Consider the following 13621-nt stretch of genomic DNA (forward strand, 5'->3'; position numbering starts at 1 on the left):
AAATTAAGTGAAGAGTCTTATACAGAACATAAACTAAATAAATGTTAAGGAAAAACAGTTCATGGAGGTGGGAGCCTTGGGTGGGTGATGGGGAGGATTCACTTTTTCCCCCTGGACTTTGTTTCCTCAGGTGAAGTGAAGGAATTACCTTTTGTATGGAGACAAGATGACCAGAATATCTGCACTTCAAATCCTTTGACTATCTGTGTTGAGCAGCAGCAAGAACACATTTTCCATTATCAATTGTTCTGAATATTTATGTTTTCTGCATGAGAAATAATGCTTTTGATCCTTTCATGATTTTCTTTCAGATAATTTGTCTCTTAGGAATTTTCCCTGATGGATTATTTCCATGGAAAAAATAAACAATGTAACCAAGTTCATTTTCTTGGGCTTTTCTCAGAGCCCAGCAGCCACAAAAGTTTGTTTCGTGCTGTTTTATTTCTTCTACACAGTTATTACCTGGGAAACCTCCTCATCATGCTCACAGTTTACATTGGCAAACTTTTCAAATCTCCCATGTAGTTTTTTCTCAACTTTTTGTATTTTGTGAACATTTGTTACTCCTTGGTGACAGCTCCCAATGATTGCTGAGCTGTTAGCCAAGACTAAAGCTATCTCCTATGTGAGGTGTATGCCGCAATTCTGTGGGGTACATTTCCTTGGTTGTACTGAGATCTTCATTCTTACCTTAATGGCCTATGATCGTTATGTGGCCATCTGCAACCCCCTACACTATACGACCATCATGGACTGGGACAGATGCAATAACATGTTGCTGGGGACCTGGATAGGTGGGTTTATACACTCCATTATCCAGGTGGCTCTGGTGGTCCGGCTGCCCTTTTGTGGACCCAATGAGATTGACTACTACTTTTGTGATGTCCACCTGTCCTGAAACTTGCCTGGAGTGACACGTATATTGTTGGTGTTGTCATGACAGTCAACAGTGGGACCATCACTCTGGTGAGCCTTGCTATCTTGCTTATCTTTGATGTCCCTGAGAAAGCAGTCAGCAGAGGGCAGGTGCAAAGCTCTGTCTACCTGCAGCTCCCACATTTGTGTGGTCATCATCTCTTTCAGTCCCTGTACTTTCATGTACATGCACCCTGATACTACTTTTTCAGAGGGTAAGATAGTGGCTGTCTTTCACACCATGATCAGGCCCATATTAAATCCCCTGATTTATACACTGAGAAATGCAGAAGTAAAGAATGCAATGAAGAAGGTTTTATTGAGAAGCTAACAGCAAATATTTTGAAGTAACAATATTTTAAGTTGGATGACCTTAAATTTTCTCACCCTTGGTTAACCTGGGTGCACAAGAAAAACAATAATACAAACGTTGCAGAGTTTGGGGAAGAAAATAAATATATTATACCATTGTTTATAGAAATAAGGTAGTGTTTCTGCTAACTGGACTCCAATCTTTTACCTGCACTCTGTAAAATCAGATAACACATTAATATAAAGTGTCACATTACAGTCAACATTAATATAAAGTTTCCAGTCATGTTTGTTAGGCTGCTGAATGCAGATAGCATAAAAAAGTAGGTTATTAGCAGTTGGAGCTTATTACAGTTTTGAAGCTTATAAAATTATCAAAATTAACAATTAGCAAACAATACTTTCTTGCCAAAGACCAGCTGCCAGCAACCTTGTGGCTTTCTCAAATCCATCACCATGAAAGATTTTAGTGAATAAATGCTTTATTTTTATCTTCAAGGAGTATTTAACATGAATGATGAAAATATCTGAGTCTGGAGAAGTACATTCCTTAAAGTGACCTATCCCTACTGGTTAAGAATCATGAGCCAGATGTAAGAAAGAGCTTAATCTTCAATTTGTCTTCTTAGACTATGGGATAATAGGTGACCTGTTTTTTTCACAATGAAAGTTGTCAATTAGTTGGAACCAAGACTAGAATAAAAATACATGGTCACCCAGTACACATATTGTGGCTGCCAAAAACATAGTCCATAAAGAAAACAGGGTCCTTGGAGATTTACTTATTTCTAGGACTGTGGCAAGGAATATAAAAGATGAACTGGGGCATATTTTAGTGGCAAAAAAGTAGAAAATACCTGAAAAAAATCCAATAGTGCATGCATTTACACACACACAAAATAGAACAATAACAAACCCAAAAGATATAGACATATGCACAATGATGATTATTTAGCATGGGGACATAGAAACCAACTGAAAGAGGCCTCAATGGCATAAGCTACAAGAACTTGAGAAACAAAATAAGTAGCACAGTATAGGACTTTAACCCAAATATAAAGTTAAAATCACTGTGTTCATACTGATAGAAATAAGTGATTCACGAAAAAAATAAAGAAGAGTAGGCTAATCTACCATAAAAACAATTAAAACAAACCCAAATGATTTATGTGGATACAACACTTTCAGAGAGGTAGAGCACAACTCTCTCCTTACGGTGTAGGATGCACATAGTGACTCCTTCCACAGAGTAGAGTATGGAAAATGGGAGGGAGTGGGGAGGGAGGAGTAACCACATGGTGGGGAATCCTGGCAAACACTCTCTCTAACAAGTGATCAAAGTTGACATCAACAGTGCTGAGGCACGTGGACAGTCCACGTCCTTGACATGATGTGATGAAATGGATGCTTTGTGTTCTTCCTCCCCAAAGCCATAACCCAATCTAATCAGGACAAAACTATCAGAAGAGCCCCCATTGATTGATAAAGTCCAAAACATTTGTTTTTTCATCCCTACTACTGCCAAGGTCATCCAAACCAAGGAAATTCTGAGAAACTGCCACTGTCTAGAGGTGCCTACGGAAACGCAATGGTTAAGTGTAATGTGGCATCCTTGATGGGATTCTGGAATAGAGAAAGTATGTTAGGATATATATAAGGGAATCAGAATACTATATAGAATATAATTAAGAATGTTTTAGCATTGGTTAATTATTTGTGACAAATGTGCTGTATTAATGCAAGAGGACAGTCATAGGTAATAACGGGAAACAGTGTGCAGTATATGGGAACACTGTAATGTATTTCCAACCGTTCAGTAAATCTAAAATGATCTAAAATAAAGTATTTATTTTAAAATTGTGAACACATGTGCTGGTTTGAAAGGATGCATGGATGCTAGAAAAGCCATGTTTTAATCAAAATCTCATTTCATAAAATGACAGAATAATACCTATTCAATACTGTATGTTTGAATCTGTAATTAGATCATCTCCCTGGAGATGTCTCCCAATCAAGAGTGGTTGTTAAGATAGATTAGGTGGAGATGTGTCTCCACCCATTTGGGTGGGTCTTGACTGTTTTACTGGAGTCCTATAAAGAGGAAACATTTTGGAGAATATGAAATTCAGAGAGAGGCAGAGAATGCTGCAGCACCATGAAGTAGAGTCCATCAGCCAGTGCTTTGGAGATGACAAGGGAAAACGCCTCCCAGGGAGCTTCATGAAACAGGAAGCCAGGAGAATAAGCTAGCAGATTATGCCATGTTCACCATATGCCCTTCCAGATGAGAGAGGAACCCTGACCATGTTCACCATGTACCCTTCCAGCCAAGAAACAAACTAGGACTGTGTTCACCATGTGCCTTCTCACTAGAGAGAAACCCTGCACTTCTTCAGCCTTCTTGAACCAAGGTCTCTTTCCCTGGATGGATGCCTTTGATTGGACATTTCTATAGACTTGTTTTAATTGGGACATTTTCTTGGCCTTAGAACTGTAAACTAGCAACTCATTAAATTCCCCTTTTTAAAAGCCGTGCCATTCTGGTATATTGTGTTCTGGCAGCTAGCAAACTAGAACAACATATATGAGAAATTCAACTAGTTTATCAAATATGAAATGAACACTAGTTATATATAAAATTGTGGTCTAAATGTCAAGGTATAGCATCATTCTCTAAGACATTAGAGTTCTGGCTAATTTTCATCTTTAATTTTAGTAACATTAGTAAGCAAGGGAGAAAGTAGCTGTGATCTTTGGTGTACATACTGTATGGCAGTCACTATAACAGAAACTTGACCTGCTAATACTTGAATCTGCTCCACAACTCTTTCAATCATGATTATTTCATTTAATACCTAAATAAAGTGAGGCTCAGTGATACCAAGCATTATGTCTTAATCAAGTAACTACAAAGAACAATGTTGGAATTTTAACTGTTATCTGTATAAAACAAAAGCCCCTGGTTTATATTATTACTTATGTATATGTATCTACCCATCTGTTTATTATTTAGAGGTGTGTTAGGTTTAAAGTAAAATTTGTAGAAGATACAGTATTTCCTAAACCCCCTTCCTCAGTTTGTCCCATAATTAACATCTTACATTAGTGTGGTACATTTGTTACAAGTGATGAATAACTATTGACACCTTCTGTATATAGTGATGTACTCTACAGTGTGGCTCACTCTTTGTGTCATACACTTCTACTGAATTTAACAAGGGCATAATGCCATTCATACACTTTTATACTACTATGGAGAATAGTTTCACTGCTCTAAAAATACCCTTTCTCCTCCTTTTCATCTCTATTTTATTTTAACTAACTTGATATATGTTTTATATAATGATCCTCAAGTAAATGATATTGATCATTAACATTTTTAACTTTAATAAGCATTGGTAGACACACTTATATGCAATTATGTACATTTATTCCTTGCCTTCTGCTGAGCTAGGGCAGAGTTAGGACCTAGGAGAAATGATATCTGAGTTGAGTCCTGAAGCATTAGAGACAGATAGGAAGATGAATAATGAGGAAAAGGACATTACACAGCCTGGGAGCATCAGGAATGCCCACAATGTCTCACTTCTTATCAATGCTTTCCTCATCAATGGATCCAAAGTCATCTCATAGTAGCTCTTTGAATGTCTGTCTTAAACCACAGTCTCTGCTGTACTTATATTCTAGTCAACATTTATTTTCTTTCCCCTTAGTGTGTTATGATTTGATTTTTCTTTATCTTCCCACATGTGCTTGCTTATGAAATAAGCAATGATTCCATTTGGTCTTTAAAGTCCAAAGTCAGGCTCCAGCTCTGCCCTTCTATAATACATGGACTTCATTTTACATTTACCCCACATCTTTGATGACCAGCTCCACATTTCCCTATGGTAAGGCCTGCTGTCTGGTTCCAGGAATTAATAGTTTCTTTTTCAAAAAAGGGGAAAAAGATTAAATGAACTACTGATGTCAAAGGAGAAACTAGGCCTACTTTAATTAGGCCTAGGAGCCACCCCCAGAGAACCTCTTTTGTTGCTCAGATGTTGGCTCTCTCAAGCCAACGTGGCAGCTAAATTCATTTCCATCCCCCTACTTGGGACATGAATCATGGGGATGAGACTGGCCCTGGCATCATGGGATTGAAAAAGACTTTTTGACCAAAAGAAGGAAGAGAACTTAAACAAAATATCATTTCAATGGCTGAGAGATTTCAGATAGAGCTGTGAAGTCGTTGAGGAGGTCATCCTGGTGTCCTATGTGGATATTCCTTTTTAGTTTTTGGTGTTTCACAAGGGTAAGCCTCAAGATTGAGGCCTTGTCCTATGAAATTTGCTTTCCCCAATGCTTGTGAGACTGTCAGGAATTCCTGAAGTGGGTAAGCTTAATATGTGCACATTTTTCTCCAGTCCCTCTAGGGGTCTTTGTTAATGCCTTTTTAAAAAGTTTTCTGCCCAGATTACTCTGAGATGTAACAAACACCAAAATAACCTAAACAAACAACAGGCTCTCACTCTTTATTCAAGTTTCCATGTAATTATGCTGTTCAAACAAACTGATGATGCAGGTTAAATTAATGTGCTACAAAAAAATAGATCTTGTATCAAATAAAATCTCTTCCTTTGGTCTCACACCAAAGTTGAAGTATTAAAACACTGCCAATATCGTCCTTTACCATTTAATCTGATTTACCTTAGTCATAAAAAGATCAGCTTCATTCATAGCTGTAATTGAAATATGATCTCCCTTTTAACTTTTAAATAGTTACCTTGTGGGGTAATGCTGACTTTCAAAGCTGCAAAATTCGTGCTCTAAGTAAATCTCATATGTTACACAGACACCCAAAGTTCTAGGGAAGGACCAGGTTATACCCAGAGAGCTCCACATCTCAGAATTTAGAAATGACAGTTACAACTTTGGAATAGCTGTGACTGCTGTAGGAGCTGACAGTCTAGCAGACTTTAGAATAAGTCTGTCCCTGATGACCTTGCTTTCAAACTCAATTTTAAGAGTTGCCCATTATAGTTAGTCCATATTAGTTAGGCATTATAATATTTGTCTTTATGCTTCTGGCTTATTTCACTCACCACACTGTCCTTGAGAGTCATTCACCTAGTTTCATGCTGCTCAATATTCCATAGTATGTAGACCACAGTTCACCTTTTTGTTCAACGGTCAATGTACCATTAGGCCACCTCCATGCACTACAAATCATGAATATTGATATCCTAAATAAAAGTTTGCAAGTGCCCATTCATATCCCTGCTTTTATGAATATATATATTTACTAATATATCCTGGGTTGCAGGAATTTATGGCAGCCCTATACTTAGCCTCCTGTGGAACCACTGCACTGCCTGCCAGAGAGGCTGCACCATTCTACTTCCCTACCAATAGTGAATAGTACATCCCTGACTCCACATTTTCTTTAATACCTGTATCTTTCTGTTTATTGTTTTAAAGTTTTGTTCACATCCCATACAATCCATCCTAAGAGACAAACAATGATTCCTATTATAAGCAGATAGTTATGCAGTCTATGTCACATTGTAAATGAGGACATTTACATTTATTCTGTGATAATGAAGAAGAGGAAAAAATGAAGAATAAAACATAAACTAAATCAAAATAAAAGGAAAAAAACACTAAGAATCTCATACCCCTCCTTTATATCCCAATTATTAACTTTTAGCATTTTTTAACTTTGTTACATTTAAGGGAAGCATATTATAATGTTACTGTTAAATATAGATCTTAGTTTGCATTGATAGTATTTTTTTCCATACACAGTGCCATTTTCAACACCTTGCAATGTTGCAATTCATTTGCTTTCCCTCATGTAAAAGCATTCTTATATTTTTACATTTAATCACAATCTTTGACCACTCTTGAACTTGTTAAATTACACAAACCCAGTCATTATATTCTACTTTTACTACTGGTTTCATGCCTGCCCCTAACCTTCCTTTCTCAACCATATTCACATTCATCTTTGTTCAGTGTACTTGAAACATTGTGCTACCCTCAGATAGGATTGTGTTATCCATTATGGATCTTTACAATCAACCCTGTTGAATTCTGTGTACTCCTTCATCATCAATGCCCAACCTCTGCCATCTTTCTGTCTCCCCACTACGTTTTCAACTTGAATTCACAAAGTTTGTTCATTATGTTAGTTCATATTAGTGAGACGATATGGTATTTATACATTTATTTCTGGCTAATTTCACTCAACATAATATTCTCAAGGTTCATCCATGTGGTTGGGTGTATAATGCTTTATGCTGTCTTAAAGCTGTGTAATATTCCATTGTATGTATATGACACCATTGTTTAGCCACACATCTGTTCATGGACATTTGGGCTGTTTCAGTCTTTGCAATAATGAATAATGAATGCCATGATAAACATCAGTGTACAAATGTCAGTTCATGACTTTGCTTTCATTCCTTCTGAATATATATCTAGTAATGGGGTTGCTGGATCACATTGGAATTATATACTTAGCCTCCTGAGGAACCACCAAACAGCTCACTTACAGACAGTATATAGATAGGTCCTGTTGTTTTTAATTTTTAATTTTAATTTTTTTATTTTTAAATATATTTATTGATGAATTTTCGCTCACATACATTCAATACATGATGCACAATCAGTGGCTCACAATATCACACATAGCTGTGTTCTCATCACCATGATAATTTTTTAGAACATTTGCATCAACCCATAAATATAAATTAAAAGAAAAATGTCCCACACATTCATTCACATCATTGCATGCCTCATGACTTTGTTTCTATTTGTAGCAGCTCAACTTTTGATCATATGTATGCATCATTATTTACCAATCTACTTATCAGTCAGTGCATACTTCAGCCACCTGCATTTATCAGGCATCATGTATAATCCCCAAAGCCACAGTTCATCAACATTCTCAATTTTAGATAATTTCATTGCTTGCAAGAGAAAGATAACCAAAAACACACTCTACCAAATAGGAAATCTAAACCTACTCTTAACTCTTGTCCCTCCCCCCATTATTTACCTCTGCTATTGCTGTGGCAGTGTTTATGTTTTTCTTTTAAACATAGCCCATAGCATGCAATTGCAGTGTTTCCTTTGTACCCTGGACTTTAACACTCTTTGAGCATGAATCATACTGTTGAAGTAATTCTTACAAGAACTAATTTGCATTTCCAGTGTTAACCAGTGGGACACATAGGTCTATACAACACCTTTCCATCATGTTCATCTTCAATATGGAAGTATTACTTATAGACCCACTAGAGAACTGCCTTCAATTCTATTTATTCCTTTACATTGGAGTTCAACCTCATGAGCTAACTTCGCCAATCTCTAGCTTCTATGTATCTCTAAGTCCCTATATTCTGTATTGTAAGTCTCTGATTTTATCTTTAACATGATCATAAAAATGGAATCATACAGTATCTATCCTTTTGCATCTGGCTTATTTCTTATTTCACTCAGCATTATGTCCTCAAGGCTCATCTCTCTTGTCATGTGCTTCAGGATGTCATTTCGTCTTACTGCTGCATAATATTCCATCGTATGTATATACTACATTTTGTTAATCACTCATTCACTGATGGTCATTTGCTTTGTTTCAGTCTTTTGGCAATTGTGAATAATACTGCTATGAACATCGATGTGCAAGTGTCTGTTTGTGTCGTTGCTTTCAACTCTTCTGGGTATATACCAAGTAGTGCTATTGCTGGGTTATAGGGCAACTCGATATTGAGTTTGCTAAGGAACTGCCAAACTGTCTTCCATAGTTGCTGCATCATTATACAGTCCCACCAGCAGTGCATAAATGTACTAATTTCTCTGCATCCTCTCCAACATTTATAGTTTCCTGCTTGTTTAATAGCAGCCATTCTTATAGGTGTGAGGTGGTATCTCATTGTAGTCTTGATCTGCATTTCCCTTATAGCCAATGAAAATAAACATCTCTTCATGTGCATTTGAGCCATTTGTATTTGGCCTTTAGAAAAATGTCTATTCATATCTTTAGCCCATTTTATAATTTTTTTTTCTTTTGTTGAATTGTATGATTTCTTTATGTATACAGGATACCAAATCTCTCTCTGATATGTGATTTCCAATTATTTTCTCCCATTGTGTTGGCTGCCTCATCACCTTTTTGACAAAGTCTTTTGAGGTACAGAAGCATTTTATTTTGAGGAGTTCCCATTCATTTATTTTTTCTTTTATTACTTGTGCTTTGGGTGTACAGTTTAGGAAGCTAACTCCTATTACTAGGTCTTGAAGATGTTTCGCTGCATTTTCTTCTAGAAGCTTTATGGTGCTAGTTCTTATATTTAGGTGTTTGATCCACTTTGAGTTAATTTTGTTTTTAGGGTGTAAGTTAGGGGTCCTCTTTCATTCTTCTGAGTATTGATATCCAGTTCTTCCATGCCCATTTATTAAAAAGATTAATTTGTCCCAGTTCAGTGGATTTGAGGGCCTTGTCAAAAATCAGTTGACCATAAATTTGGTGTTCTATTTCTGCAGTCTTTATTTGATTCCATTGGTCAATTCTTCTATCTTTGTGCCAGTACCATGCCGTTTTGACCACTGTGGCTTTATAATAGGTCTTAAAGTCAGGGAGTGTTAATCCTCCCACTCAGTCTTCCTTTTTAGGATGGTTTTAGCTATTCAATGTCTCTTTCCCTTACAGATGAATTTGGTAACTTGCTTTTCGAAGTCTTCAAAGTAGTTTGTTGGAGTTTTGATTGGTACTGTGTTGAATTTGTAGATCAACTTCGGTAGAATTGACATCTTAACTATATTTAGGCTTCCTTTCAATGAGCAGAGAATGTCTTTCAACTTATTTAGATCTTTGATTTCTTTTAGCAACGTTTGTTTCTGTGTACAAGTCCTTTACATTCCTAGTTATATTCATTCCTAAGTACTTGATTATTTTAATTATTTTGAATGGAGTTTTTTCTGTAACTCAGAAAAAATTAACTGAGGTAATTAACTAACTGAGTTAATTAACTAACTCCTCAGTTAGGTCATTGCTTGTGTACAGAAATGTTATTGATTTTTGCACATTAATTTTATATCCTGTCACTTTGCTGAATTTGTTCATTAGCTCAATTAACTTTGCTGTAGATTTCTCAGGATTTTCTATGTATGGTATCATGTCATATGCAAATAATGAAAATTTTACTTCTTCCTTTCCAATTTGGATGACTTTTACTTCTTTTTCTTGCCTCATTACTCTAGCCAGAACTTCTAGCACAATGTTAAATAATAGTTGTAACAGTGGACATCTGTAGTAGTTAGATTCAGTTGTCAACTTGACCAGGTGAAGACACCTAGTTTTGTTGCTTCACACATGAGCCAATGGTACATGAACCTCATCTGTTGCTAATTACCTCTGCAGTGGGCTAGGAGGTGTGCCTACTGCAGTGAATGATGTTTGACTTAATTGACTGGTGCTTAAATGAGACAGCACAATATAGCACAGCCCAAGCAGCTCGGCACACTTCAACTCAGCACTCACAGCTCAGCCCAGGCCTTTGGAGATGCATAAAGGAATCACCCCAGGGAAAGTTGTTGGAACCCAGAGGCCTGGAGAGAAGGCCAGCAGAGATTACCCTGAGCCTTCCCACGTAAGAAAGAACCTCAGATGAAAGTTAGCTGCCTTTCCTCTGAAGAACTAACAAAATTAATCTCCTTTTATTAACAAGCCAATTTGTTTCTGGTGTGTTGCATTATGGCAGCTAGCAAACTAGAACAGCATCCTTATCTCATTTCTGCCTGATCTTAGAGGGAAAGCTTTCAGTTATTCTCCATTGAGTACAATGCTGGCTCTCAGTTTTTTATATATTCCCTTTATCAAATTGAGCTAGTTATCTTTGATTCCTGTCTCTTTAAGTGCTTTTATCAGAAAGGATGTTGAATTTTGTTGACTGCTTTTTCAGCACCAATCGAGATGATAATGTGATTTTTTTTATTAATTAATGGAAAAAAGAAATTAACCCAACATTTAGAAATCATAGCATTCTACATATGCAATCATTAATTCTTAACATCATCACATAGAAGCATGATCTTTGTTTCTTAGTACATTTGCATCGGTTTAGAAGAACTAGCAACACAACTGAAAAAGATATAGAATGTTAATATAGAGAAAAAATAAAAGTAATAATAGTAAGAACAAAACAAAACAAAACAAAACAAAACAAAAACCTATAGCTCGGATGCAGCTTCATTCAGTGTTTTAACATGATTACTTTACAATTAAGTATTATTGTGCTGTCCATTTTTGACTTTTTGTATCTAGTCCTGTTGCACAGTCTGTATCCCATCAGCTCCAATTACCCATTATCTTACCCTGTTTCTAACTCCTGCTGAACTCTGTTACCAAGGACATATTCCAAGTTTATTCTCGAGTGTCGATTCACATCATTGGGACCATACAGTATTTGTCTTTTAGTTTTTGGCTAGACTCACTCAGCATAATGTTCTCTAGGTCCATCCATGTTATTACATGCTTCATAATTTTATCCTGTCTTAAAGCTGCATAATATTCCATCGTATGTATATACCACAGTTTGTTTAGCCACTCGTCTTTTGATGGACATTTTGGCTGTTTCCATCTCTTTGCAATTGTAAATAACGCTACTATAAACATTGGTGTGCAAATGTCCGTTTGAGTTTTTGCCCTTAATTCCTTTGAGTAGATTCCCAGCAATGGTATTGCTGGGTCGTATGGCAATTCTATATTCAGTTTTTTGAGGAACCGCCAAACTGCCTTCCACAGTGGTTGCACCATTTGACATTCCCACCAACAGTGGATAAGTGTGCCTCTTTCACCGCATCCTCTCCAGCACTTGTCATTTTCTGTTTTGTTGATAATGGCCATTCTGGTGGGTGTGAGATGATATCTCATTGTGGTTTTGATTTGCATTTCTCTAATGGCCAGGGACATTGAACATCTCTTCATGTGCCTTTTGGCCATTTGTATTTCCTCCTCTGAGAGGTGTCTATTCAAGTCTTTTTCCCATTTTGTAATTGGGTTGGCTGTCTTTTTGTTGTTGAGTTGAACAATCTCTTTATAAATTCTGGATACTAGACCTTTATCTGATATGTTGTTTCCAAATATTGTTTCCCATTGTGTAGGCTGTTGTTCTACTCTCTTGATGAAGTTCTTTGATGCACAAAAGTGTTTAATTTTGAGGAGTTCCCATTTATTTATTTCCTTCTTCAGTGCTCTTGCTTTAGGTTTAAGGTCCATAAAACTGCCTCCAATTGTAAGATTCATAAGATATCTCCCTACATTTTCCTCTAACTGCTTTATGGTCTTAGACCTAATGTTTAGATCTTTGATCCATTTTGAGTTAACTTTTGTGTAGGGTGTGAGATATGGGTCTTCTTTCATTCTTTTGCTTATGGATATCCAGTTCTCTAGGCACCATTTATTGAAGAGACTGTTCTGTCCCAGGTGTGTTGGCTTGACTGCCTTATCAAAGATCAAATGTCCATAGATGAGAGGGTCTATATCTGAGCACTCTATTCGATTCCATTGGTCAATATATCTATCTTTATGCCAATACCATGCTGTTTTGACCACTGTGGCTTCATAATATGCCTTAAAGTCAGGCAATGCAAGACCTCCAGCTTCGTTTTTTTCCTCAAGATGTTTTTAACAATTTGGGGCACCCTGCCCTTCCAGATAAATTTGCTTATTGGTTTTTCTATTTCTGAAAAATAAGTTGTTGGGATTTTGATTGGTATTGCATTGAATTTGTAAATCAATTTAGGTAGGATTGACATCTTAACTATATTTAGTCTTCCAATCCATGAACACGGTATGCCCTTCCATCTATTTAGGTCTTCTGTGATTTCTTTTAGCAGTTTTTTGTAGTTTTCTTTATATAGGTTTTTTGTCTCTTTAGTTAAATTTAATCCTAGGTATTTTATTCTTTTAGTTGCAATTGTAAATGGGATTCGTTTCTTGATTTCCCCCTCAGCTTGTTCATTACTAGTGTATAGAAATTCTACAGATTTTTGAATGTTGATCTTGTAACCTGCTACTTTGCTGTACTCATTTATTAGCTCTAGTAGTTTTGTTGTGGATTTTTCCGGATTTTCGACGTATAGTATCATATCGTCTGCAAACAGTGATAGTTTTACTTCTTCCTTTCCAATTTTGATGCCTTGTGTTCCTTTTTCTTGTCTAATTGCTCTGGCTAGAACCTCCAACACAATGTTGAATAATAGTGGTGATAGTGGACATCCTTGTCTTGTTCCTGATCTTAGGGGCAAAGTTTTCAATTTTTCCCCATTGAGGATGATATTAGCTGTGGGTTTTTCATATATTCCCTCTATCATTTTAAGGAAGTTCCCTTGTATTCCTATCCTTTGA

At 36.5% G+C, this 13621-nt stretch overlaps 1 pseudogene; it reads left to right on the forward strand.

Annotated features, from left to right (window-relative positions):
* The first annotated feature begins 583 nt into the window (after window positions 1-583).
* On the forward strand, window positions 584-1246 carry LOC143655270 (olfactory receptor 4S2-like; annotated as a pseudogene).
* Window positions 1247-13621: the final 12375 nt, after the last annotated feature.

Source organism: Tamandua tetradactyla, chromosome 2, assembly GCF_023851605.1.
Source record: "Tamandua tetradactyla isolate mTamTet1 chromosome 2, mTamTet1.pri, whole genome shotgun sequence".
Classification (NCBI taxonomy): Eukaryota; Metazoa; Chordata; class Mammalia; order Pilosa; family Myrmecophagidae; genus Tamandua; species Tamandua tetradactyla.